The sequence below is a fragment of the Cavia porcellus genome, unplaced genomic scaffold (assembly GCF_034190915.1).
Source record: "Cavia porcellus strain 051 isolate PalLab524CR breed Dunkin Hartley unplaced genomic scaffold, mCavPor4.1 scaffold_21, whole genome shotgun sequence".
Lineage (NCBI taxonomy): Eukaryota > Metazoa > Chordata > Mammalia > Rodentia > Caviidae > Cavia > Cavia porcellus.
In genome coordinates, this window is record NW_026947504.1 from 60,184,003 (window position 1) to 60,211,266 (window position 27,264).

The 27,264-nt window shown below is 38.8% G+C and overlaps 1 long non-coding RNA gene across 1 annotated transcript in view; it reads right to left on the bottom strand.

Moving 5' to 3' along the window:
• The window catches only part of LOC134471998 (uncharacterized), a 66,549-nt gene that overhangs the window by 19,169 nt on the left and 20,116 nt on the right, over positions 1–27,264 (bottom strand). Inside the window, exon 3 of the long non-coding RNA XR_010041823.1 lies at positions 1,307–1,409. This is a non-coding gene — a long non-coding RNA (uncharacterized LOC134471998). The remainder of the gene's footprint in view (positions 1–1,306; positions 1,410–27,264) is intronic.

Consider the following 27,264-nt stretch of genomic DNA (forward strand, 5'->3'; position numbering starts at 1 on the left):
ATATATAAGTTATATGCAATTAGTGTCACTTGTATAAAGAACTTCCTCAGATTTTGGTATCCTTGGGGGTCTTGTAACCAAATCCTATAGATACAAAGGGACAACTGTAATCTATCCCTGCTTCACAGCCAAACCTTCCTATCTGGGCTGGAGAGGTAGGTTAGTGGTAGAGGACTTGCCTAGCACTCATATGAGGCCCCAAGCTCAATCACCAGTACCATAAAATAAAAGCAACAAAAACGTATCTTTAGTTTCTTAAATGATGAAATGGCATGGTGTAGATAAATATCTACTCATTTGGAAACTCATGGTTTTTAGTGTTTTTATTATTTCTTTGATAATTTTCAATTTTCCCTGTTCTCTTTCTGAAAAATCTTACTCAGATATTGTTTTACTGAACTCATCTCTCTCTCTCTCTCATTCTCTGTTTCTCTCTCTCTCCCTCCTGTCTGTTTGCTATCTCTTTATCATTTCATTTTGCTTTCTTAGAACTTTCATTCTCTTTATCTTATAATCCTTGTACCAAGTTTTTCATTTATGTTATCATATTAATGATTCCCAAGAGTTCTTTTTTATTCTTTGAAATCGTTTTTCCTCAGTAGCTTTTTATAGTTTCATGATTGATTATCTTCCTGAGGCTAGCAATAGTAGTTGTTTGTTTTTGTTGTTTATTTTTTGGTGTAGGAAGCAGGGTTGGTCATTTTCTGTGGTCTGAATTGCTTCTGCTTCTTCCAAGTGTATATCCTCAGAAGTCTATTTATTTTTGATTATCTGTTTTTTAGTGTATGACCTTTGAAAGGTTGGGCCTTGGCTGTTCCTTGTTAAGTGATGATAGACCTTGGGAGGATAAGTGATGGGGCAGTTTCACTGGGGAGTGTGAAAAATAAGTTTTTGTGTTAATTTGTCTAGACTGAGTCCAGTTGTTTGATTAAACACCAGTCTAGACACTGCTGTAAAGGTATTTTTATAGATGTGCTTACCATCTGCAACCTGTTGACTTTAAAGAAAAGAGGTTTACTTCTGTTTTAGTGACTTTCTTTGTCACTGAAACACAATAATAGACATTTGTAATTTAAAGGAGGAAAGATCTATTTTGACTCATTTCATTCCATAGCTGGCTTACTCCAAGGAAGGACAGCATGGCAGAGGGGCCTGATGTAAGAAAAGCTGCTCATAACACAGTTGTCAGGAAGCAGAGAGAGAAGGGAGGAGCCATGGTAGGAAATAAACCCTTTCAAGTCATGCCCCCAGTACCTACCTCTTCCCACCAGACCCCACAGTTATAAAGTCTCCATAATCCACTCACCTTCCCAAGCCCCCCATGATTGTATAAGGCTTTGAGGACATTTTTGGATTTAAACCACAGCACCTTCAGTAATGTGAAAGGTTTCATCCAAACAATTGTAGGCCTAAAGAACAAAAATAAATAAATAAGATTTAAAATACAAGGCTTCCTAGAGAAAGACCTAACACTAATACTCCTCAAACTTTTTAACGAAATTGAGAAGTCAAGAGTACTTCCAAAATCTTTATGAGAAACTAACTTTATCCTGATCTCAAAACCAGACAAGGATCCAATCAAAAAAAAAGAGAACTATAGGCCAACTTCTCTAATGAACATAGATGCAAAAGTCCTTAACAAGATACTGGCAAACAGAATGCAACAAATCATCAAAAAGATCATACACTGTGATCAAATAAGCTTCATTCCAGGGATGCAAGGATGGTTCAACATACACAGATCAGTAAACGTAATTTATCACATAAACAGAAGCTAGGACAGAAATCACATGATCATCTTCATATACACAGAAAAAGCACCTGGAAAAATTCAGCGTCCACTTACGATAAAAACCCTGAAGGAAATAAGTACAGAAGGACCTTATCACATGAGAAAAGCCATTATGATCAACATTGGCCAACATCATATTAAATGGGAAAAAGCTGAAAGCTTTTTGTCTAAAATCAGAAACAAGACAAGGATGTCCACTAGTACCACATCTATTCTGTATAATCCTTGAAACATTACAGCAATCAAGCAAGAGAAAAAAACTAAAGAATGAATGAAACAAAAACATCACTATTTGTAGATGACATGGTCCCTTACTTACAAGACCCAAAAAATCCCCACCAACTGACTCCCAGAATTTAAAATCAGTAGTGTATCAGGATACAAAATAAATATACAAAAATAAATAGCATTTTGATACACAAAAATGAAGTCAGTGAAAAAGAAACTAGAAACATAATACCATTCACAGTAGCATCAAAAGTTACTTATATATTAATCTAATTAAGAAAACAAAAGACCTTTCCAATGAAAATTACATCAGACTGAAAAAAGAAATTGAAGAGGACATCAGAAAGTGGGAAAATACCCTCCATTCCTGGATAGGCAGAACCAACATAATCATAATGATTATACTCCTGAAAATAATATACAAATTGAGTGCAATCCCAGCCAAAATACCAACATCTTTTTTTTTACAGAGATAGAGAAATAACCCTGAAATTAATATGGGATCTGAAGAGACCTGAATAGAAAAAGCAATCTTAGGTAACAAAAACAAAGCAGGTGGCATCACAATCCTAGACATGAAGTTATATTATAAAACTACAGTGATTCAAATAGCATGATTCTGGTGCTAATAGAGGCATGTGGATCAATGGGACAGAATACGAAAAGCAGAAAACAATGCCAGACAAAGACAGCTGTTTGATTGTAAACAAAAGAGCCAAAATATACACTAGAGGAAGATAACCTCTTTAATAAATGACACTGGGAAAATTGGATATTCACATGCAGAAGATGCAGTTTAGACCCATTTATCTCACCATGTACTAACCTAAAATCAAAATGAATAAAAATCTGAATTTTAAAACAGAAATAGTTAATCTACTGGAAGATAACATAGTTACAACTTGTGGAGACATAAATGTAGCTAAGGACTTTCTGAACAGAACTCCAGTGATAAGAAATAATACCAAGAATCAACAATTGGGATCATATCAAATTTTAAAACTTCTGCACAGCAACAAAACAAAACAAAACAATAGGGTAAAGAGACAATTGCAGAATGGGAAAAGATTTTTCCAGCTATTCCTGGGACTAATATTAAAAGTATACAAAGAATTCAAAAAACATTAGATATATTACAATTGCAATTTTGGGCTGGGGATTTAGCTCAGCAGTATAGACACCTACCTGACAAGCTCGAGGTCATGAATTTGATCCCCAGTACAAAAAAAAAAAAAAAAAAAAAAAAAGCACAATTAAAATGAATAAACATTTCTCAGAAGTACAAATGACCAGTCCATACATGAAAAAATGCTCATTATCACTAGCCATCAGAGAAATGCAAATTAAAACTCCACTGAAATACCATCTTACCTTAGAAAGAATAGCCAACATCAAAAAATCTAATAAAAGCAAAAGCTGGTGATGATGTGGGGGAAAAGGAACTCCTCTACCACAGTGTGGTGAGAACTGGTACAACTGCCATGGAAATTCCTGAAAACTCTAGAAATGTCATTTGACTTAGTTTATTCTCCTTCTAGGTATCTTCCCAAAAGAGTTAAAATCATCATATTACAAGAACACATGTATACGCAGGTTTATAGCAGCATGACTTATGATAACTAGATCTTGGGAATAGCATGTGTGTGCATCCACAGATGAACTGATGAACTGATAAAGGTATTTGCACACTGTGGAGTATACTTGCCATAAAGATAAACTTGAGCCATTCATAGTGAAATGGATGCCACTTGAGAACATTATGTTAAGTGAAATAAATCAGACACACAAGCTCAAAAGTCATGTTTTTTTCTCATATGAGAAGCACAAAGAACAAAGTATAAGAAAATAGGAAATGAGAAGTTCAGATACTTCCCAAAATTACAAAATCCATTATTTAAAAGTATTTCAACATATTTGCTAATTGATTTCATCTATACTACTGGTTTATCTTAGTTCATTGAAAAGCAAGATTTATATGTTTTTGTAAGACTTTTTTTGGTGTATGTCATACTCTGAGCAGCTACTTTGAAGATAACAATATACAGTGTAACAACTATGGTTATGCTCTTGTTAGCTGGTTATAAAATTGTATTTTTTCACAAAATGAAAAATTTTAAGAATAAGCCTTTCCAGAGAAAGGGAATTCACTTGGCTGTGACAAGGAAATTCTGGCTCAATTTCCACCTGTTGGCCTGCCTTACAGATTTCAGACTTAAGACTACCACACCAACCCTTACTTACCTTAGTTTTTGCTTCCTGGTCAGCCCTATAGAATTCACTTTCCAGCCCCATAGTCACATGAGCTAATTTCATTGTGGTTCTTTGCAAATCCCTGACCCACAGAGCCTCTGGATATGTTTATATTTGAAGGTGTAGGATTTTTCTGTCTCCTGAGTTCATTGCAGTACCCTTCAGATTTATTGTCTGATGCCTTGTCCTGAAAAGTTACATGTGGAAGAGAAAAATTATCCCTGAATCTGCTTCTGTTGATTTTCAGTGTTAACACTTCTGAAACACATATTGTGACTGTCTTTAAACATCGATATTTTTTCAGATAGTTCAATTAGTTTGTTCAACTTTCAATTTAGGATTTTAAAAAAAATTTTGACTATGGTGCAAAAACTATTCACAGTGAGTGGAAATTGTACTTTGAACTTCAAATTTTGATCTTTTCCTGGGCTATTGATATGTGCTAGCATACTCTATGAAGATGGTGGCCAGAGAAACAAGTAACACACAGTGTACTGAGTTACTAAGCCGTGGTGTTCAATAGGCTAGGTATAGTAAGTCCAACTAATATTTCAACTTTCTATTGGTTTATTGAATCATAACTCCATTTTAAATTGGGAAACATCGTTATACTTTTCAGTGATTTTGTGGTTTTTTTTTTTTGTGTGTGTGTGTGTGTGTATGTTTAAAGAAAGAATATAGGGCCTCACCATACTAGCAAATGAACTACATCCCCAGCAAATGATTTTTTTAGACCTTAACTGAACCAAGGTAGCCAGGATAATTGGTGGTGCTGTTGTTCCTTTATCAATGCCAGAGTTCTAGACCATGAGTGTTGGATCCAAACCTGGATAATCCTATGAAAGAGATTTCCATTAAAATATTTTTTGTTTATGAGCAACAGACCTACTGACTTTGACATAATTTCAATAGTAATGGGCTTATTATCTCAAATAACTGGAACTATAGGGAGAGAGGTTTCAGGTTTGCTTCCTACGTGACACCTGATGCCATCAAGGACCTGCATGGGTTCATTGTTGCAGGTTCAGCCGTTCAGCATCCCTAGTTTGAAGCGAGGCTCTAGTTTCATGGACTCCTGAAGTTGTAGCAGTACCAGGTGTCACCAGTAGGAAGATGCCCAGCGGGGAGGAGAAGGACATTCGCTTGTGCATCTTTTTTGTTTTGATTCAATGAGGAAAAGCTTTCCCAGATGTAGCACCAGCAGTCACAGCCTCAGTGAGGATTTAGTCAAGACACCAATGTCTAAACCAGTCCCTGCGAAGAGCAGCAGTCTGCTGTGATTGCCTTTACTGTTGTTGTCTTTCTGAGCTCGTGAACACAGCACAGCACCATCGAGGGTGAGCTCAAGACCAGCTCTCAGGTGTTCAATGAAGTCTTGCTGCAGAGAGCAAGACCTATTGTCCTTTTTTCTGCCTGTCCTGAACGTGGACCTCAAACCAATGAGGTGCTAGAAGGGTTCCATACATTGGAAAGCAATTCTTGCCTTTATCTGGGCCTATAAATGTAACAATTTGGAGAGAGGAGTGGGGACATCTTACACTGTTTGTTGGACTTCTTGTAAATAAGTAGTCTTTGGCTTTAAGTACCTATTTTTCAACTTTCTGGGAACTAGGCTAAAAAGAGATTCATTAGTCTCATTTTCATTACTATAATAAAATACTTGAGTCTGTGTAACTTTGCATGAAAGAGGTTTATTTAGCTCATTTTCTAGAGGTTCAAGGTCAAAGGGCTCAATCTAGTGGTGAGCGTCTTGCTAGAAGCCTTACAGTTGTGTGGAGTATTATACACCAAGAGACAAGAAGGGGTGTGTTGTCTGTCCATCTGTCTATGTCTTCTGGATTTATTTATTTGTTTATTTCTTTGAAACAGAGTGTCACTATGCTGTTTAGGCTGGTCTTGAACTTGCAGTGATTCTCCTGGCTCAGTCTCCTGAATATTGGGATTACAGGCATGCACCACCACACCTTGCTTATGTTTTCTATTTATCTTCATCTTTTTAAATATTTTTTTAAGTACTGGTGATTGAACCCAGTGCTGCTATACCACTGGGTTATATTCCCAGTCTTGTTTTATTTTGAAACAGGGTCTCACTAAGTTGCCCAAGCTGTCCTCAAACTTGGAATCCTGCCTCTTAGCCTCCCAAGAAGCTGGGATTTCAGGCATGTGCCATTATGTCTGGCTCTTTCCCACTTCATAGAAAGCCACCAGGATTCACTTATAGATCCCCTACCTTGATGACTTCATCTTATCCTAATCCCTTTCAAAGATGCCTCTAAACAATATAGTCAGAATTTCTACCCTTTTAGTACCTTACAGTGGTGACTAAATTTCAGCACATGAATTTCGGGAGAAACTCAGTCTGTGTCTACATCACAGCAAGTGATGAAGGACAGGGAGTCAGGAAGTACTCGTAGGTAAAGGTATCGTATCTGCTGCCCCCCTTCATCATTAGCAGGACCGTCGCCATCATCGTCAGGCAGCTTTTATGAGATGCTCACATTACAGTCCATGATGACAGAATCACCTGAATCAAAATGACCTCCCATTTTAAGAGCTATAGGCCTCTTCCTTTTTTCACAGGACCACATCTGGTAAAGAACATTTAGGGGAAGACCCAATTGCAGGGCCCAAAATGCTTTATGGGTTTAAGCAATAGGACTGCTGTGAGCTACGCTCAGTCCCATCCACAGGCCACCTCACAAATGATGACTTCTATCCTTTCTCTTGCACAAATAACAACATGCCATTGGCTCATAATACTGGTTATGAAAGTTATTGCTTTAAGAATTTATAATCCATAAGAGTTAACTACACAGTTGAAAATGCTGGCAACACATAGAAAACAAGAGCCTTTTAAAAAGTGAATATGCCAATTTAGCAGGTCTATTATTTACTTTTCATAAGCCAGCCCTTTGGGAAAGAAAAAAAATGGGTAAATACAGGGTGCCTCTCCAAATAAGAAACATGTCACCTCTTCTCAGATAATTCTGGAAAGGCCTACCTCACTCTAAAAAAAACTAGGTGATGTGTTGTAGTAAAACAAGCAACTAATTTAACTTCCCAGTCATCAAAGTACATTATTCTCATTTTCTTCCTATTTAACAGTTGTCCAAGGAGAGAGGGGAAAATATACTTTCCTAAAGAAAATATTCATTAAATCTTTGTCTTGCCCTATGACCATTTCAAATTTATCTATTTTGAAATACTTGTTTTTGGTCTAAGAATAGTATAACATTTATAGGCTTGGAGCAATGCCTTTTGTATTGCATGCAATTAATAAATCCTTAGTAAAATTATAAATAATACAATTTCTTATTGAGAGTGAGCCTGTTTGGGTACATTATTTCTACTAGATATAATTACATATTACAAGAATTTTCTAATGTACCCTGATCCTCAGCTACTCACTGTGTACCTCAAATAGAATAAGGATATGATTTCCTGAAAAATGAAATTTTAACATGGAAATCTACAAAGCATAAATCATTCTGTCATTATTTTCTCAAATGTAAAAAATATCCTTTATTTTAAAATATTTTTCTAATAAGTTTAAAGTAGTTTCAAACCAGATAACACCTTTATATAAAGCTACTCATTTTCAGGGTCTCTTTTGATCCCTAAATTTTAAAACACACAAAGTTCAGATGTATATTTCATCCATTCCCTTTCTTAGGTGATGATAATTCTGGAATTCATTGGCTATCTACCTTGCTTCATTTTGAGTATCTCTACAAACATTTGGAATAAGTACTTCTTAAATGAAATTATTTTGGCGGGGGGTGGGGTGGAATAAATTGTTGCTGTGTAGTCCAGGCTGGCCTCCAGCTTGTAGCAATCCTCCTGCCTCAGCCGCCTGAGACCTGGGATTACAGGTGTGCACCACCTGTTCCAGCCAATAAAACTAATTTTTAAAAAATCTAGCTTGTTTATTTTTTTCTGTGGGTCAAAGAAGAGACTGTTGTAAGAAAGAGCAGAAACCCTTCATTTGTGTGGATGGTGAAGAGTGGAGCATGAAAATGTTTCCCCTTAAGACAAGCAGTGTACCGCTTTCCCTGGCTGCCCAAGCTGCGGTAACTACTATAGAAATCCTACTTTTCAGTGCTGGAGGAAGCTATTGGCCTTGAGGATGATGGTACCTCTTTTTGGTAAGGATTCTAAACTATAAAAGCTTTACCTATCCTTAACACCAATGCTTATGACAGCAACAGTACAGGAGCAATTACAACATAACCAGTACTTAGATCGCACAGTGTTTTATCATAAAGGAATCTGAAGCCCAGATATTTTTAGCTAAAAACTTCTGAAATAGTAACAACTGAAAAAAAGAAACCTTTTAAAAATTTCTTTTGCTGATTTAATCATGACCTTCCCCCCAAAAATGACTGTCATAAATCTCTATACGAAGTTTACAGTCCAAAGGGAGACTAACCATTAGCATTGGAACAAGTAATTTCTTAAAAAATCTGGAACTGCCATAGTCTCTGTTTTTCTTCTATAGAAATTGTTTCTCCTACCTACCCTCCCACTATGTATAAAGTGTGTGGACCCCTGTCTCTAACTGCTTGAGGAGACAGTTCATCAAAATGTAAATTAACTTTTCTTCTGCTACTCAGTCTTTGGTTGATTGAATTCATGGGCCCCCACCAATGAATCCAAGTTGGAAAAGTAAAGGTTTTAATACAATGGTATCATCTCGTCCCTCACAACAACCCTATGGTATTCCCATTCTCTAGTGAGGAAAAGGAGTCTTGGAAGGTCAAGGACATTTTCCAAAGTCACACAGAGTTAAATAGCAGAGAAGGGGTTTGAACACTTATTATAAAATACCAGGGTCCTGCAACAGCCAGGCACTGATTTTGCTTCCCCTTTTCCCCTGGATGTTTGGAGCCAGGCAACAGACCGCAGCCCAAGTTGGAGGCAGCAGGTTGGTTCTAAATGAAGGTTTCGCAGAGAGAGAGTTCGTACAAGGTTAAAAGCCAACTAGACCTTGTATATTTGTGTACCATAGTGACTGTGGTCAGTCACCAGGGTGAGAAGGAAAAGGGAAAAAAGAGATAATTATGCACCCGTGGATGTGGTCCTGAACCTGGTTAGAGGCCTAGAGATACCCTGAGGGGTTGATCTTGGGCCAGAGATTATCAGCTTTTCCCCCAAGCTTGTGTCAAGCACAAGTAAGGATTTTAGACGCAAATTCCTCATCAACCTCTCTCAGAATACTCATGGGAATGGACGTGAGTGTGACAGATGTTATTTTAAGAGTCCTTAACCTGCTCACATTTATTTAATTGCAATAACAATTCATAATAATAAAGCCTCTACCACTTTATTATTAGTAACACATGTATGACCTCTACCGGGAATATGGTAAATCAGTCACCTGGTCCAGAAAAGTGCCTCTTTGTACTAAGATCTATCTAACGCCAGAGAGGATGATGGTCACAGTGGGTGGCCGCCACCGTCTCCTTTCTCAGATCTGACTTCTCTGGGAATCTTCTCATAGCTCTCTTCTTCCTTTCCATGTTGACATGAAACACCCCAGCACAGGAGGACAGCAGGAGGCACAGAACTATTACCTACTTTGCTAATCTTGAATATAGAGGATAAATTACAGTCAAATAAAATTATCAAGTTACTTATGTATGCCTGAGCATACATCAAAAGATCCAATTTCAGTAATCAAGAAGAAAACATGAGAAATTCTAAACTGAGTGATCGTTTCGCGGCCTTTGGGGCTGCCTCTGCAGAGGCAGCTAATCATCTGCTTGAGCAATCAGATCGATATCCATGACCTTTTTGGGTATTTTCTTCCAGCTGTCTCTCTTTTTTTTCCTACGGTCAAGGAAAAGATAGTGGGATCATTTTTTGGAAAGAAAACAGGAATAAAAACCAAGTTTGTCAATTTTGCATTGTTTAAATAAAATTCTCTAAGGAAGTTATATTTAGATATCACAGTTATGAGGATTATCTTTGGCATTACTTAGGGTTTATAGTGTCTTCACACATGTCATTATCTGATTTACTCCAGTGTTTCACAGAGAATGTAGAATAAATTACTGCCGAAGGAAGGAAAATTCTGGATGAGTTGAGACAGAGGGAAAGTGAGCTGATCAAATTTTCATAAGTCAGTTCACTGAGAAAAATATCTCAATCTCTAATTTTTTAATACAGTATAGTCAAATCTCTAGTGACATGTCCTAAAAATTAAACACAAACGTCTCAAAACATAGGTGATTTTCTTAAAATCTTTGGTACCCTTGAAAACCAAAGTAGACTCTGTCAGGTAGCTGTTTCTCAGGCCCATCAAGTGGTCATTGTGCTTGCAGGAGAGGCCCACATTGCTGGCCTTCTCAAGTTTCTCTTCCCAGAGACAAAAGACAATCCCTCCCTGAAAAGTGGTGAGAGTAAGCTTGTCTCTGAGTGAAAAGGAGACCTTGAAGTGTGAGGTAAGGTCAGGGAGCACTCTGGCGAAGTCAGGGGCTGAATTTGAAACCCGCCCAGCAGATATGGGTCAGTGTGGACTGTGCTTCAAAGAGAAACCCTCGGCTTGAAGGTTCTTAAATTTCAGGAAAATCGAGGCACCTTCCTGTCTACCTTTTAGAAATCCACTGTTTTGATAGCAGCATGAAGTTGGCTCTGATTGAACCTTTCCTGACCATGAAAGCCACTGAGTGAATCTGTTTAAACAGGGCCTGGTCATCCCCGTGGTGATTTCTAAGGTGTCTAGAAAGTGATTTCCTTGTACTCTCTCAAGGATAATGCCCCTCTCTGGATTCTTGGGTCTCACTGCTAAGTATTTGCTGTGTCGTGTAGCACTCGCTATATCAGTTTATGGGGCCATGAGGTGTGATGGCATGTCACTGTTCCTGGGGTGACAGCAGAGAGAAGGAGGCCAGGTACAAACCCCTCACGGCAGAGTAAAGTGATGAGTGTCCAAAGAAAGGTAGCAATAGACCTGTATGGAAAGGAGATGGAAGCTAATTCAACAGATAGTTCAGTCATAAAATCCATCGAAACGAGTTCTGACTACCTATGCCAACCCGAGGCAAAGGGAGGGGTGCCTTTCCATGGTGTAGAGATGGTGGCACCACGTACCAAAGTAGGGAATATAGAGAATGTGGAACTCTAAGGAGTGAGGCAAAGAAAGTTAATTGTTGGGCAGGCTGAGTTGAAGGTTCTGTGCATACAGGGCGTAAGCGATTTAGTAAGACTGGCGCTCAGAAGGGTTAGGGCTAACATTCAGATTTGGGCTTTATGGTTCTTCTGGAGGTGGGCTGCTCAGACCTCCGGTTGAGAAAGTGGAACCGGCACCCTCTGTCCTCTGCAGCATTCATGCAGACCTAGCCCTCCCTCCGGCTTCCCCGGAGCCTGAGCATGCCCACGCCCTAGATTTCCTCAACAGAGACTGTCTCAGGTCTGCGCAGCAATCTGTGTGTTTTCCTACCTAACAAATCCTCCTTCTTCTGAATCTCCTTTTGAAAAAATCTGGGGGGCACGGTGGTGTGAAGGCTCTCCTACCTACTCTTGCTTCTCTCCTAGGCACTGGGAGGTATTTCTCCCCCTAAAGCTCTTGCACATCTCCTGCCATGTTTTCTGTTTCTTGGAAAGTCTGAACTAATCCAGGAGCCATGGATAGATAGAAGAGTGTTAGTAAAAGAATGAGAGTAAACTGGATATCCTGGCGGACATCAGAATGAGGAGAAAAAGTGACCATAACATTGGAATTAACAATAAGCATTGAGGAGAAACTAGATAGTGACAAAATGGACTTCTGGGGCTAGAGTGTCTTTGCTTGAATCGGATCCCTCTGTGCTGATTGCTTGCCTTTCTAATCCTCACTTTCCTTGTCAGTGGTAGTGGTAAGGGGTTAATAGTGCTCATTAAACTTTGTTGTGTGTATTAAAATGAGGTAATATATGTAAATCACTTAGGAAAACACCTGCACATATTACGGTCTGAGTGAAAGTTAGTTACTAGCATCAGATGCAGTGGATAAGGAGCCACTGAAGCAGTCAGGAGGGATCACCAGTGGAGAGCAGAACCCAGTAGCAGTACCACAAAGTGGAGGATGCAGAGATTTCTGGAAAGACAGAGTTTTCAAAACTCAAAGAGAACCAACAATAAGGCAAAATTGCACCTGACAGCCTTGAGAACGAATCTGACTTTGGCAAGAGCCATTTTAGTGGCATGAAAAAGATGGAAACAGAGAACAGTGTCTGGAGGGCCGATGGGTAAAAAGCGGAGGGAGGGGCAGCTTCTGCCTCGTCTAGGAGCTTGGCTTTGAAGTCAAACAGGGAAAGAGGAAAAGGGCCATGATCACCCCGGAGCCCAGGAGACGTGGCTGAGATGCGTTCCTGTGCCCTGAATATTGGAGAATGAATTCCAGGAGACAGAGGGCGTTAGGAGTAGGAAGGGTTTATTCAAAGAAGCTCCTGAGAGGTAGGAGGGTCTTCATAGGGGTGGCCAGCTGAGGGTGTCTATCAGGGGTAAATTATGCAGTAAAATCACATCAGGAGTTCAATGTGGGTGAAACTATAATCAACCTATTCTGTTACAAGTATAACCACTTAGCTACCATTGATCCAATAGGGAAAACAGTTACATAGCAAAGGCGTGTGGAAAGATCAAAAGAATTCTTGGAAGGGAAAGGAAGTTTGGGTCCACGTGCTCTGGTCACCCACCTGTGTGTCTGATGCCTAGCTGGGCCCGCTGGTCTGGGTGGTGTTAATTACAGTACAGTCTCAAGTTGCTGCTTGTCTCCAGGGGTAGATGCAGGCCTGTCGGTTGCTTTTCCATCCTGAGGCTTGGCTCTCTTCAGATTTGCCTCTATGACAGTTCTGATATCTTTTTATGCTGATTTCCTTGAGGGTCCTTTTCTGACTGTATATTAATTTCTACCTAAATTAGCTGCCTATATTAAGAGGATAGAAATATAAAGACATGCCCAAGTGGTGACTTTATTTTACTCTCCAAAAAAGTCATCAAAGTTGCATTTGTTGCAGAAGGCAGAGGTGGGGAAGAAATTGGAAAAAAATATGTTTCATTGAAATCGCTCGCTTTCTCTCTCTGAGACAGTCTCACTATGTAGCCTAAGATGCCCTCGAACTTGGGGTGATCCTCATACCTCAGCCTCTTAAGTGCTGGGATTATAGGTGTTCACCACCACATGTGGCCTGCCCTACCAGATTCTACTGAGTTCCTTCCCTATGAGGATTGAGATGTACTATGGGGGTCCGAGAGGTACAAGTTCTAGAAGAATGCTCAATAAATATTGTCAAATGAATAAACAACATAGATCATGTCTCTAATTGGCCATTTTCTTGTGTAATGCTTTTCCCAACAGTGTTCTTTTTCTATTGATTGTGTGTGTCCTTACATAGTTAAGTCATGCATCCACCATATCTTCCCAAAATGTCACACAAACACACACAAAAGGACTGGACAAGGAAATACTAGGGCTACTTTGTTTACTTCAAACAGAAAAGCTACTTAGAAGACTATGACTAATTGAAAGATGACATTTAGTTGGACAAAAGTATTTGAAGCTCTAGTCTGTAACATCCCTGTAGAGACCTCCCTGAGAGTGAGAATTGATGTGCAGCTTGTTTTAGCTTGTTGTTAATAATATCTGAGTGAAAATGCCTGCCAAAGCATTTCAATGAAGACTTTAGAATTCACTCTCCAAGTCTTCAGCTGAAGGGCAGAAGCTGATTTCTATGTGTGCATGTTGGCTATTACTAGTTCATCTGCACGAATGAAACATGACCAACTTTAACTTCAAGAACACTGTGTATTCTTATTACTTTTAAGTGAAAATCTAATTTTTGTTCTTCTTGTAGTTCTACCAGTCAAAAAGAGAATGGCATAAACAATACAATTTATGCTAATGAATGAAGTATTAGATTCCAAGTTCCTTGTGGGTAGGAATCAGGTCTTCTTTACATTTCATTACTCATTTTGGAAGTCTGACCCAATATTTGGTGCACACTGTGTGCTAAATAAATTTTTGCTGGACGGAGTTGAAATGTGTCAAAGTTGCAGGCACCTAAGAGACCAGTAACCATTTAAACTGCCTCCTTTTATTTCTATAGCAGACTCTAGAACTGCCACACAAGGATGCTATGTGCATGAGCTCGCTAATTCATTATTGAAGTTTAAAGTAAATTATTAATCCTGAAAATAATCCAGAGTCAGGATTGTCTGTCACTGCAAGAAGAGAAAGAGTAACTGGTTTTCCTCAGTTGTATCATTTTTTTTTGTCTTCCTTAAGTCTTTGTTTTTGCGGCTCTTTGGATCTGTGCTTCTAATTTTCATTCTATTCCTGACTTACTGTTTGACCTCAAAATGAGTCACTTAATCTTAGTTAATACTTAAGTTTCCCTTATGGTGAGAGCCAAAGGGCCTGGTGATCTAGATAGCAAACATCAGGACTTTAAAAATTGGATGTGTTTTTTGGTGCCATCCATCATTTCTGTAAGGTGAATAGTAATGAATCACAAATACAAAGCCACAGACAAAGTCCCTCAGTTCCTCCCAAATTGGTTCTTGGGGTTGCTCAGTCACTGCGGAGTGCAGTCAGGGAGGAAAAGCCAGGGAGACCGCAGATAGTCGCTCCAAACCCCAGGGGAAGACATCCTAGAAACAGAGGACAGTGAGGAGAAAGCTGGAGTGTAAACTAGTCTTTGCTTCTAAAAGATATATGAAAAAGGCGGCATACCAGCCCCTTCATATTTAAAATTAAGTGAAAAAAGATTCAAGCTTATAGATTAAGTCAATTATGCAATAAATATTCACATTTTTGATGAACCAATAGGGACTAGTAATACAATTATCATACATGTAAACGATTTCTCCCTTCTTTCTTTTCTCCTTTGCCTGTTCCAGTTGCTCCTCCCCTTTGAGCACTTTCTTCCCTTCACATCACCCATTGTGCAGTTTGGATTTTATTTACTCTTTCAGTTTTTTACATTAGAGGGACAATATGATGTTTGAGTGCCAGGGATAAGCCTCACCCTGGGAAAACCACCTTCGTGATCATGGTATTTCAGTTTTGGAAGATTTATCCTGGCTTTCTTTAAGTAGAAAGCACCTCCAAGAAGCTTCAAATAAGACAAACTCTAAAGGTTAAATTTATATGCTGTACTTAAGAAGCAATCTGAAAGAAGACAGTGTGGCTTCTATGAAACAATGATGGATAATGCAGAAGCCAAATTCTCTCTGCTGCCTATATTTTCCAAGGAGGAAAAAGATCCACAGAGGTGAGAAAGCCCACATTCTGATAAGAAAGATCTAGAAAGACCTTGAGTACATGACTCTCCTGTGCTATAACAGGGCTTAGAGAATATTTCGCTAAGGTTATAACCTACTGCAGTGGTCGCAGTTCTGGGGATGCTGGCCACAGGAAGACATGGTTTGCCTGACTTGCCTGTAAAGCAGGGTCCTGTGCTGATTGAGAGTGTCAGACCTTGAATCTGACAACGTTATCCTCTACTCTTACAAGCCCACATGTACACTGGCCTTTACAGATGCCAGAAGAGTGGTTTTGAACCCCTGACCAGTTTGTTTCAGCTCACAACCCCATCTGTGGGCTTGCTGGGTAACGGTCATAATAGATGGACACTTCAGTCACATGTGAAAGCCGCTAATGCTGCGTTTACAAGGCTGTAAATCTTATCTATAGCTTTCCAAAGTGACTGATGGGATGAGTCCTTAACACAGCCAAGTGCTGCAGAAATCTCTGTGATAACAGTAGTCTATAAATTTGTTTTCTTGTGACAGTATTTGCAAGCTCCATGAACCATGGTAGAACTCAATACATATTCATATGATAAAATATTAAAATTGGAAGTAATGATCTGCACATGGTTAGAATAGAAATAGCATTTTCTTGATGTTTAGAAGAAAAAATGGAACCATTAAAAAGTCCGTTTGAAAACAACGATATTCTATTTGAAAGAAAATCGAGTTCAACAGTAACAAAATATCTCATCTGAAAGATACTTAGTACTATTTTGAAGACATACTTAGTGTTTCCCAATACTATAGAATGCTCTTTACTAAATTTTTATTCCATTTATTTGTTGAAATTTTTATTCCATTTATTTGCCAGGATCTATCACAAAAGAGGCCTTGGCTTCAGGTACAAGGATGTAGGACAGTTCCTCCAAATTACTATTTGAGGAGCTAAGATCAGAGCCAGGCTAGTTATTTTCTTTTCAGTTTGCTCCTCACTTAACAACTAAAAGAAGAAACCGGGAGTGACAGTTGTCTTCTGTCATATCAAAGTCATGGGTTAAAGCACTAGGATTTTTAAATGGATGGTAACTCAGGAGTTCTTATAACTGAAAACATGTAAGTTCTTGGTTTGTTTTAATGCTTATTTTTTAATTTTTGCCTTTTTTTTTTTTTTTTTTTTTTGTAAAGAGCATTGGCACGCATCCATTTGTCTCTCTTTCTTTTGGTACCAGGGATCAAATTCATGACCCTGTACTTGTCAGTCAGGCGCTTATGCTGCTCACCTAAATCCCGAGCCCATTTGTCTTCTTTTTATAAAAGCACTTGAAGTGTTTTTTTTTAAATAATCAAATATAATTTAAATTTTTTGGTACAATTTAGATATCCATAATGATCACTTTTATTATAGGGAATTTGTACCTGTACATGATATATTTTAGTTCTTTTTTCCCCATTCTCCTCCCCTCTCTTCAACCTATCTTCTCCTCTTTATTTATAAAGCTTTGTTTCTGTTTTACCCCCCACCTTTTTTTCGTTTCCCTTCCACCCTCCCCCCTCATTCCCTTTTCCTTTTGGACAATTACTTCCTATTTCACAAATCTATTATCCATTTTGGTTCTTATTTACAGTTTTTCATGCAAGAGAGACAATGTGATATTTATACATATGTGTCCAGTTTATTTCACTGAGGAGTATGGTTTCAAGATCTACCCATTTGGCTATAAAAGTCTCAAAATTATCCATCTGTATGACTGAGTAGTACTCCAATATATTTAAAAAAATCCACATCCTTTTTATCCATTCATTGGTTGATAGGCATTTGGGTTGTTTCCAAGATTTAGTTATTGCAAGCTGTGCTGCTATAAACATGGATGTACATATATCATTGTGGTGTGATGCTTTTCATTCATTAGGGAAGATGCCAAGAATACCTGAGTCAAATGGAACCACTAGTCCTAAATTTTTGTGGAATCTTCACTGATTTCCAGTGGTTGTACCAGTCTACACTCCCACCAACAGTGGAGAAGGGTTCTTTTTTCCTCACAGCCCCTCCAGCATTTGTTATTGATTGATTGTTTTAATAATAGCCATCCTTTTTGGAGTGAGAATTTCAGCATTGTTTTAATTTGCATCCCTTGAATGATAGTGATGTTGAACATTTTTTAAGTATGTATTTTCCATTTGTACTTCTTCTAGAAAATATCTATTCATTTCAGATGCCCATTTTTGGATTGGGTTTTTAAATTCAAGGGTCTGATTTTTTTTCAGTTTTTTATATATCCTAGATATTAGTCCTTTGAAGAACAACTGTCTAACATTCTTTCCCACTCTGTGAGTTGTATTTTTACTATGTTAGTAATTTCTTTTGCTGTGCAAAAGCTTTTTAATGAGACCTCAGTTTTTGATTCTTTGCAGTATTTCCTACATAGTTGAGGCTTTGTTCATGAAGTCTTGCCCTCACCTCTGCCTTCAAAAGATCTACCTGTTCTCTCAGCAGATTTTGTGTTTCTGTTTTAACATTTAGATCTTTGATCCATTTTGATTTTAATTTGGTGCCTGGTAATATACATGCAGAGATGGTTTGACATATGCAAATCAGTAAATGTAATACACTTTACTTACAACCAAGGACAAAAACCATATGATCATCTCAGTAGATGCAAAAAAAAAAAAATCTTTAACGAAGTCCAATACCCACTAGTGATAAAAGCCCTACAGAAAATTGGAATAGATGGTCTCTGTCTCAATCTGATAAACCAATGGCCAACATCATATTAAATGGTCAAAAACTGAAATTTTTTTCTTTTTCTTTCTTTTTTTTTTTTTTTGTAAATTTTTTTTTTCATCGGTACCGGGGATCAAACTCACAACCGCCTGCTTGCAAGGCAGGTGCTTATGCCGCTGAGCTAAATCTCAAGCCCCCCAAAACTGAAATTTTTTTCTATAAAATCAAGAAAAAACAAAGGTGTCCACTATCACCACTCCTATTCAATGTAGTTCTGGAACATTAGCTAGAGCAATGAGATAAGAGAAAAAATAAAAGGGTAGGAAAGGAAAAAGTTAAATTATCTTTATTTGCAGATGACACGATACTCTACATTGAAGACCCCAAAAATTCCACTAAAATACTTCTAGATTTAATAAACAGATTCAGTTGTATAACTGGATACAAAGGCGACATTGAACATTGGACATTATTTTCCTCCCCCAATTATTTTTGTTTATGTAATCTTCAGACTCAAATAAAAGAATAGTAAAATGAGTATCTGCATACTCCTAGCCTAATTTCACCAATTATTGATAATTTGAAAAATTATCTTATTTATATCTAGCCTTCATGTTTTGTTTTGTGGCTACAAGCACCATAATATTATCACACTGAGAAAATTAAGACTAATTCAATAATAATAGAACCACATTTATATTTTTCAATTGTCCTTAAAATGCCTTTTCATTTTATTTTACTACTCAGGAACCATCAATCGAGTTTCATACACTGCACTTAGCTCTAGCTGTTAAAATTTAGTATGGTACTCATGATTTTGGTTAGTTTTTTTGTTTTTTTTTGTTTTGCCACTTTGATGACACTGTCTTCTGTTTTATTTTCTTAGAACCCAGGCCAGTGATCTTGTTTTTTGTTTTGCTGTTGTTTTTGAGACAGGACCTCACCAAGTGGTACGGGCTGGCCCCAGTGCTTGGCAATCTGCCTGTGCCTCCCATGGGCTGGGATTATGGGATTACGGATGTGTGATAGTGACACCTGGCCTGCCAGTGGCTTTGTAGAAAGTACAACATCTTGGATTTATCTGATTGTTTTCTCGGGACTCGAGTCACATATTTAGTACAGGTATTTCCTAGATAACACATTATGTACCTGTTGATCCTTATGGATTTTGTCTTAACACTTTATTTTGGAAATAACTTCATTCACCCCTTATCTCCCTCAACTTTTTAAAGGTTTAGTTAGTACTCTATTGTTGGAATAATTTATTATTATTATATTACTAATGTAATTATAAAACTGATTAAGTAAAATTCCAAAATATAATTATGCATGACTCTTAAATTGTTCCAAACTGCTAAGTATGGATATTACCATTATTTCATAATTTTTCTATTACAAGATTTTTGGGACACAATACCGGACACACAAATTCAAGGAGGAAAGGTTTATTTTGGCTCAGTTTGTAGAGGTTTCAGAAAATAATCGTGTATTTGGAGACTTATTTTAGAAACACTCTTACAAGTGGAAATGCTGGATCAAGAGGTAAACATATGTGCCAATCTCCTTCCCATAGGAGGTTGGGAAAATGTTTTGATATGTAGTACTCTACCTTGTTTTTTAGAAATTTTGCATGCCCTGCAGGTTTTTGAATATTGCTATTTTTTCACTTATCCTTTTTGGTTTTACAGAACCTAGCAGTGAACTGGTCACAGAAAGTATCCCACAGGTACTGCATAAATGAATGGGTGAGTGAGAGAACAAGTTATTCCTTTTCACGATATCAGCATTGTCACTCACTTGATAGGAAACAGACCAAAATAAAATAAGAACATTCATTTTTCAAGGCTACTTTACAAGTCAGCAGGGAGGACATAATAAATTGATAAATATGCAGACACTCAAAAAAGGAGGGAGGCTAACCTTGAAATTCTTGAAATAGCAACCAAAGCACATTTGGTTAGCATCTACAACATGCCAGTCAAGACAGAGGCAAAGCATAAAGATCATATTATGGAGCTTGAGTTCACAGTCTAATTATGTCTACAGGGATACAGAACACACACGCGCGCACACACACACACACACACATGCACACACACAGATACATACTTGGTAATTTTAAGAAGGCAGCATGTAATAAAGTATCAAATGAGTGAAGAAATTATAATAGAAGTTACAAGAAAGGAAAAAAACACTGCAGTTTGAAGTGGGGAATAGGAACACAGACAGTGCAGGCTTGAGATTCAATTCTGATGAGCAGGATTCAAACCAGAAGATACCCTGAAAGCCAGGTGTGATGCTGCAACCCTGTAATCTCTACTGTTTGGAAGAGGATAGTGTGATGGTTTATACACTGTGTCAGCTTGAGAAGTTAGAAGTTAAGGTGATTCAGGAGGGAACCAGGGCCTTAGTTGGTAACATTCTCAGCCTGTGCAAGAGGAGGGCAGGCAGCCGGTGTGAGTGCTCCCCCACCCCAGGGGAGCAGCCTGCACACAATGAAAGGCAAACAGGAGGGACGATTGCTGGTTCTTAGGAGGAGCTGTATTCCCCGCCTTCCTTGTGCTTGGGCTTCGTCTCCTGGTTTATGGCACAGATTATTCTTCTTCCACCTGAGACTCCAGCCTTTGTCATAGGCTCTTCAGCCTTCTGTTGGAGATTCTTGAGTCTTTGTTGCAGACCCAGTGGCCTCCTGACATGGACTCGCACAGGACACTGCAGTGAGCGCTGGCCCCTGGCCTGCCCATTTAGCCTCTAGCACGCATACGCCCTCTGCACACTCCGCCAGCCAACTTTGTGGCTGACCATTGTAAGCTAGTCTTGTAATCTCTTACACATTGGTTTATCTTGTGTTATATCTGTTTTTCTAGTAAACCCTGACTGATACAGATATCAACTTTGAGACCAGCGTGGGCAATTTAACAAAACCCTGTCTGAAGATAAAAACAGACAAAAAGAAGCCTAAGGAACAAATACGGGAGATGGAGTGTAGTTGCAAAGCAGTAAACAAATGAATCTAGTGGGGATTATATAGAGGTTACATAGAAAAGCAATAGGGATTGGAATTTATAGTGGAGGCTAAGTTTGAGCGCTCTGCAAAGTACAGTAGATTATGGTAGCAATAGCTTAAGTTTGCACTAAAGTTTACATGCTTAACCATAACCCTCATTTTTTTTTTTTTGGAGTAATCTTTGTCTACTTCATATGGCCCCTGGGACTCTGTACAAATTATTCTTCCCACCTACAACGTGTGGTGCACAATGACAGTTAGCATTCAGAGATGAACACTCCGTCTAAAAAGAACACTCAGAATTGCCTTGGGATGTACACATACTGATGCAGAGGAGAGAAGCCTTTCCTTACTGTGATTGCTGGGCTGGGAGGAGGTGGGTGTAAGGCAGTCAATACTGGTACTGTTCTCTTGTGGGAGCCAACATGCAGAAGCTTAGATGAGCCTGGCAGAGTGGGTTCCATTCACCACTAGAGCCTCTGGGTCCACTTGTTCCTGAATTAGTGGTCCCCTCCAGGACTTGCCACCTCTAAACAAACTAAGCAAATTCACCTCTGTATCCACTGGCTTGAGGTCTAAAAGGTTGTCGACATCTTAGATAAGCACTTGGTTGTTGCTGAGACACATTACCTGATGCCTACAAATTAAAGGGGACAAAGTTTATTTTGGCTCAGTTTGCAGAAGTTTCAGAATATAATTGGCTGGCTCCAAGACAGGTTGGAATGGCAGAGGGGAATGGCTCATGGTGCGGCAGGAAGAAGATCAAAGAGAAGGGAAAGTCTAGACCCTGCCAAGCCACAGCCTCACCTCCTCTACCCAGGTTTCACCTCCCAGCATCACATTTAGCTACAGACTCACCATTAGCAGACTAATCTGTGGATTAGTATTACTGTTCCCACGATCTAATCACCTCCCACAATCCCTCCCCATGAGCACATGAAGGTTTGGGGGGGACACTGAGATAGCAACTGATATGAGAGGCTTAGACTCCATCCCACAAATAAAGCTTCCCAAAGGGGTTTCCTTTGCTCACTGGTTCTAGAAATTCTTCAAAACAGAAATTGTGGTAAAAATAGTGTATGAAAGTTGCCTTCTGGAGTCTTTTTTATAGATATAATAGCACATTAGCGTATTAATGTGGTATTCCAAGGAGTCCTGTGAAATAACTTTGTGCTGAAACCTTTTGTTTATCTCTCTATATCTATCACACATCGCTCATGCTCTGCTCTGCCCTGGGAGCTAACTTGATGCACTGTATCAGTGGATACCTTGTCATTGGCCTTCACTAGGTTTGGCTAACTGCAGGAGGTAACAAGAGGTCAGGGATGGAGGAATGGACATACTTATTCCCCTGGCCCTGCCCTTCCCCGTTGCCATGGGCTGGCTGTGTCCCTCAACTTGAGGGCACAGGTCTTTCTAGGCAATACAGCACCCTTTCTCTTCTGACCCTCCAAGTGGCCGATGACCCTGTGCTGGTACTAGTTTCAGGTCACTCTACCCTCCTTTGTGGTGTCTTCATACCCTGCAATTTACTAAACTGTGTTGATATTACTCACTTTGAGTGTGGTATGGTCTGCCAGGATCTGACTAAATTTATACTGATAATTTATCTATTATTTCTTTACCTTGTGATTTATTTTTAAAATTGAGGAACAACTATCAGTGTGCCACAGAACACAAATTTTGACCACAAACTTTGGGAAATGCCTTGAGAAACAGCACAGAAACCTGGAAAGTTGCAGGTACAGTACTGGACAACATTCCCTTCTTTTCTCGGGAGCATTTCCCTGCAAGCGCGTGGTGTTTTCATGGGCTGCCAGGTCTCAGTTTCACCACAGTACCTTTTTGCCCTGGAAGCCTCTCTTCTGGATTTTTCTTATCCAAAACCCATGCTTTTGAGAAAGCTGAGCGCGTGTCACTCTTGATCACTGGACCTTCCTAACGTGGTAGAAAGGTTCATCCTGGCCTATCACTCCTGTGGCCACTTCAGTTCACCCACACCCATGAGAATTAAGGGCGTATTTTAAACTTTTGCCTGGGTAGCTTTTTATCAAGTTTGATATCTTCTCTTGAGCTAAATTGTGAACTCTATGATTACAGGAACAAGGTCTCCCTATCTTTTGTATCTCACAATCCCTAACAAATGTTTGTTGTTCTATACAGGAAAAATAACCCTCTTTTGTCTTTCTATGGATTCACATTTTTTTCTTTCTTTCTTGGTATTGGGAATTGAACTCAGGACCTTGTACTTGCCAGGCGGCAGGTGCTTGTGTTGCTGATCTATATCCCTAGTCCTAGTGTATTCTTTATACCCCAGTTCAAATCCCACCACAGTACGAGACATTCCCACACTATCTCATTCAAATACGGTTTCTCAGACTTCTGAAGAGCTGCTTTGATCATCCACCAAAGCAAGTGATCATATACTCCAACATGTAGAGTTATCTGAAACTATTGCTTATGTCCTAGTACTAATTGATATGGTGTACTTGTAGTGTAGAGCTTTATCATGTAAACACTCTTGTGTGTTGAATTATATCCAAAGATCTGACACCTTACAAGGTGATCTTATTTCAAAATAGGGTTATTGCAGAAGACATTAGTTAAGATGAGGTCATATTGGAATAGTGCCACCTCCTACTCCAATATGATTAATATCTGAAAAGGGAAATTTGGACACAGGCATGTTATATAGGGAGAACATCATGTGAAGATTGGGGAGATGATCAGTTATTGTTGTTCAAGCACCCTGCTTGTAGCATTTTGTTATGGTAGCCCGAGAAAACTAGTACAAGCACCTCAAGGATAAGCACCATATTTTGAGGTCTCTTAATGTAAGATTCCAGCTGTAGCAACTGCAGATATATTATTTGTTTCTTATGAACAATCAGCAAGTCTTAGCCTCAACTTTTACTTCTGTAATGTGGAGATGATGTCTACTTTGGAGTGTTGTTTTAAGGATTAAAAAAGATGCATTAAAGTGCTAGGCACAGTGCCTGACACAATTAAAATGTTCAATAAATGCTAGACCTTGTAATTCTAATCCTCTTATTTTACAAGTGAGGAACCGGGATCTAGGTATGCAAAATGCCTGTCTAAGAACACAGTTAAGGAACAGCCTGCTTGAGGGGGAAGAAAACAAGAAACTCACTCCAAATTGATAGGTGTCAGCTTCTATGTGTATCATGTCTTATCTTGCCTTGCTAAAAAGAACAATTAGTATGGTAACATCAATTGGCTTCATTTTGTGTGGGGTTTTATTTGCTTGTTTTTGCTTACTGCTACCCTGCAGCTGAAGCCTTGAGTTAGGGGAGTGGTACTTTTGTGTGTCTTTCCATCCACAAGAAATTGAAATAAGTGAAATTTGAAAGTAAATTATCTCTTCTTTTTTTTGTATCAAATTAGATTTCTTTGCTTAAGCATGGTATGAATTACATAAAATATTTATGTGAGAGCGTTAGTTAATGAACAAAATTTATAGAAACAGGCTTATAGACTATGACTTCTTTAATGCACACTATCTGTACAAGTGTTATCAGATGATTGGATTAATTTTGAACCCATATTCCTCCCAGTTGCAGGGTCTTCACCTTATATACATCTCCTAAAAACTCATCCTGCAGGTTGCAGCTTGTTTCCCTTTCATCTGAAGCCCACTGCAGAACGATTGGTTTGTTCATAGGTTAATCAGATGAAATGAATACATTCCTTCCCCATAATTATGCTTATTCTGGTGACATACATCAGAATGGATGATGTCAATTAAGCTATGATTTTGTTATTTAATTGGTGACCAATCATCATGCTTTTCATGCATCAACATGCTGTTTATCAACATCGCTGTCTCTCAACATATTGAGAAATCAATCACGTGTTGAACAAATGAGCCTGAGAAAGGTTATTACCACTCTAAAAAGATGTTGAGGATCCTGTTTCAAGTGCTAGGTGGATCCTAAGGGTCTGTCACTTGAAGGTGGCAAGTTACCCAGCAAAAACAGCCAAAGGTAAGAATGTGAGAGGATGATTAAATTTTGAGATCTTACGAGATTTTTCTGTTCTCTTCCATCATGCCATATAACTTGCCTCAGAGAAATTTCTTTTTTTCAAAATTGCAAAGGATATTGAAACAGTAACTTGGAAGTCCTTTCTTCTAAGATAAAGCTGTCAGGATATTAAACTAGAATTAATATTCAACAGATTAACTTTAGTTTTAAATCGTTTTGCAGACCTAATCCCCTTCTTCCAACAAGCTTTCCTACATATCAGATACACATTCTATTTTGAAGTTGGAAGAAAGAAGTCTTTAAAGAGAAAGGAAGTGTCAGGGGAGGCTCCTGGAGCAGAGAATCAAGCTTTGCTACCAACAGCTCCTCCAAGGACAGCCAAAACCTCTCAGGGGCCAACAGAAAAGAAGAGAGGAAAGTCTGTGTGCTTGCTTTCATCAGCTGGCAATTTCAAAAGCACCTGCCTGTTTTTCCAGGCTTTAAGAGTAAGCACATCAGCCAATCCCTTTTTGTTTTCCATAAACCCATGATAAAAGCCACTGAAGACAAGCCTACAAAATAAAATGTGCCCTACTATGTATTGTGCCCCTGAGTCTTGTCTGTCTCAAAATCAGTGTTGATGGACTGGCTCTCTGTGTTCCTAAACGCTAGGTGAAAGGGTCGGGGAAGGGTTGTCTGGGGGGAGGAAACAGGAGAGTCTTTAGTTATAGAAAACCTGCATTCTTCCCCAGCAGAAGCGGAAGTTCCAGGCTTGACTCACATCCACTTTTGGGGTTGTTCAGAATTTAGGGGATTCCTGGATCTCCTGAAATCACATTCACAACTGTTCCTATTGCATAGCTGTGTTTGTGGAGAAGGTAGCCCACAGCTCTCAAGGTTCTGGTACCTTAGAAAAAGTGAGGGACTACTGCTTCATAAAAGGCTTTTGTAGCTTAAGAAACACAAACTTAAAACCCTCAAGAAATAGTTAATATGCAAAGTTGAATGGAGTGGGTCTTTAAGAATATTTTAGTCAAGTGTAATTCTCAAGTATTTGGTTGCTGAAGATTTTGTAAGTAGATGGATTTAAATGTTTAAGCTACTGAATCCTTATAATGACTTAACATATGTCATCACATGATTCACTTCTACAGTTATTTCTTCAGTGCTGGCTACATCCGGCAAATAAAACCTTGGCAGGACACTTTCTCTGATCTCAAGGAACTCACTTTGATGGAACAGAATATACAAATAATTACAAATGAGAGGATGAACCCAATTACAGTCTAGAGCAGGCATTAAAATTGGAAGAGATTGGAGAATTGGAGAAACCATTTAATTTGCTTTAGAACCAATAAGGATATGAACTTTCATGATGACAAAAAATTGGGGAAAATGTATATGGGAAAAAAGGATACATTCTGTGATCTGAATGTAATTTGTTTCATTTGTGCATTCATTTGTTCATTGTTTCTTTATAATTCATCTCTCATTATGTCAAGCACTTGTTTTAGGCCCTCAGCAAGAAAGTGAGTAGACTTTCTGTCCTCACGAAGTTCTCCAACAAACGCTCAATAGCTCCGTTAGTCTAGAAATTTACAGATTTATCCCCATCCACTTAAAGTGTTCAGGACATTTATTTAGAACCATTCACCTTACATCCTTTCAAAGTCAGCTTTCTGCCCTGTTTCCAAACCTGCTTTCTGATCACATCTTACTTCTTGACAGTGGCTCCACCTCACTCCCCTGACAATACTCCAGCTCTCATCTCTGGCTTCACTTTTTAGATTCACTCTCTTCTTGTTTGGGTTCAAGCTGCTTCTGGTGCTCTGGGTGACTTCTTGCCTGGTCTAGCTGAACCCTGTGGTGTGGAACTAGGACAGGCTTTCATGATTGCCTCCTTTCTCTCCACTCAGCTAGACAGAGTCCGTGACAGATGCACAGAATGTGTATGAGGGCCATGAATAAATTATGTGATCAAATAATTATATGATGAATCATGTGACAAGCTAATAAAGATGCAATGCCACTGTGCCATCCTTACAGC